Raw genomic sequence first — 2,359 nt, 5'->3', positions numbered from 1 at the left:
AGCCATTAAATCCTATTATTTACCGTTATTTATCAAATCCCTGGATAATATTTTTAACAGGCAAATACTTTATTCAATAGAATGGGCGGCGTTTAAATAATACTGAAGGCMGCCACTAAACCCTGTTCATTTAAATGGATCACAGTTATCAAACATTATCGGCTTTTAACTTTGATCAGTTTTCTCTTCCTGAAAGGGCCTTTTTACTTTGGTTTTTTTTTTATTGCAACAGTTCAATTGAAACACCTTATTTTTATGGGGAAAAAAACAGAACAGTGATCACATTGTAGGAAAATGTTGGATTGAGTAGTTTCGTAGTTTATGACTCGCACGGTCTGGTCTAAATAAAGTGTGTTAACTTAAATAAATAAATAAATAAATAAATAAACTAGAAGCACTCAGAGAGTGCAAACCTCCGCCGAGACCAATTTCCCCCATCCTGTAATAGAGTTACAAAGGGGCACACCAATACTACAGTGCCACCTGCTGGACACTTTGAAACCCACGCCCTGTGAAAGCATCRCAGCTTTGCCGATGTTAGAGTGTTAAAAGAAAAAAAATCCTATATCCGCATCGTGATCCAGAACATCACCAAAATTTAAAGTTTTGTTACTTGAGCCCGTACMCACATGTGGTAAAAATGTCATGACAATCCGTCCACGAGTTTTTGAGTAATGTTGTCCACAGACAGAACGACAGACGCGACCGAAAACATTACCTCGCCCTTGGCGGAGGTAATAAATGGAGGAGGCGGAGCTTAAAGACTAATGGCTACCACTAAATCCTCTCCTTTTAAATAGAGGGGGCGGAGCTTAAACACCACTGGAGCGGGCCACTGGGGGGCATTAGTAACGATTAAATATCTYGATGCTTTTGTCTCAAACTGAAACTTTTCAGAACCAATTTGTCCCATTTCAGAGTTTCAGTTTGAGATTTCTTTTTGTAACTTAGGACACAATAAATTACAGAAGGATTTATCAGAAAACACAAGTGTTTAAAAAGTAATAAAAATATAATTTTTTACGTGGAAAACAAAGAAACCCTAAAAGTTCTGTGCAGTTGTGTTGGCAGTAACAGAAAACTGTCTCCTTCATTAACCGTGTGTCTCCCAGACAGCAGACCTCTGCTGTCACTGATCAGTGCGACTCTAAACACCATCGATCGCTTCTGATATGAGCCGCCATTGATCCAATCTGCTTTCATCCCACCAGACCACGGCTGTAAAATGTGACACGAATCATTTCACTCACAACCAGGACAAGTTTCCAGACCAGCCTCACCCGTCTGACTTGATTTTATTTATCTGGGAAATTATTTTTCAACAGAGCCGGTGCGATAAACCAGGCAGACAAACATCACCTGAGACAGAAACCAAACATGAGACACCAGAACGAGACGGAAATTTACATTTTTTAATTTATCTCTTTTCCATCAGCTTCTGCTCCCAATCAGAAGAAACCTGCTCAGATTAAAGGATCAAATCAAATTTTCTTTGAGCAGAAAACAGAATAATGATGCGACTGAGCTGAAGATTAAAACATTAAAGGAGTTTTTGCAAATTTAAAACATAAAACAAGTTGTAACATTTGTGTGACTCAGGAACTAAAGAGAAAATCCACCTGATCTTTCCCTCTTAAATGGATTTTTTAAAGTTTCAGAAACACCAAAAACATTTTTTCTCTTAAATATCGTTTTTCTGCTCTGATTAACTCCAGGGTTTGAATCTGTGGTTCTGTTTCAAACAGTTTGGACACTTTTTGCTCGTCAAAACCAAAGTTTGTCCTCTGAAGTCCAACCCCTCCGTGTCGTCTGAGGCGCCGGCGGCCCGAAGGTTTAATCTCAGAGACGGTGGAGCGGTGGCGCGTGGGACGACAGAGACGCAGATGTATTAATCATCTTTAGAGGAAATGACCTGTAAAAATGAGAATCGATATCCATCGCTGCTCCGACTCAAACTGTTTAATCATTGACTCGATTCGGAGAGGATTTCATGTCTGTTGACACGAAACCCAAAGCTCTGATATTTTACTGACAGCCGCTGCCGTCCTGTTCTCCTGAACAATGGATAATGGTTGATGGATTCAGAACTGAGCTGAACGCAGGTTAATCCTGAGACAAACATTAACCAGTCAGAGTCACAAGAACAATAAAACAAAGGAAATTATCAYGTTAAGAAGTTACATTGTAAAAAATCAATAAAAACTGAAGTTGGACAAATAATATATCTGAAGCATATTTAGCTGTTTTCTGTTATCAGTGAAAATAAAGTCAAATATTCTGACTAATTTAAGATCTAAGAACATTTTAGTGTTATTTTTTTTTTATCTAAAACCAACTTTAACCAAACAAAACATCAGTC

Source organism: Austrofundulus limnaeus, unplaced genomic scaffold, assembly GCF_001266775.1.
Source record: "Austrofundulus limnaeus strain Quisiro unplaced genomic scaffold, Austrofundulus_limnaeus-1.0 Scaffold572, whole genome shotgun sequence".
Taxonomy (NCBI): domain Eukaryota; kingdom Metazoa; phylum Chordata; class Actinopteri; order Cyprinodontiformes; family Rivulidae; genus Austrofundulus; species Austrofundulus limnaeus.
Note: the sequence above shows the minus strand (reverse complement) of the source record.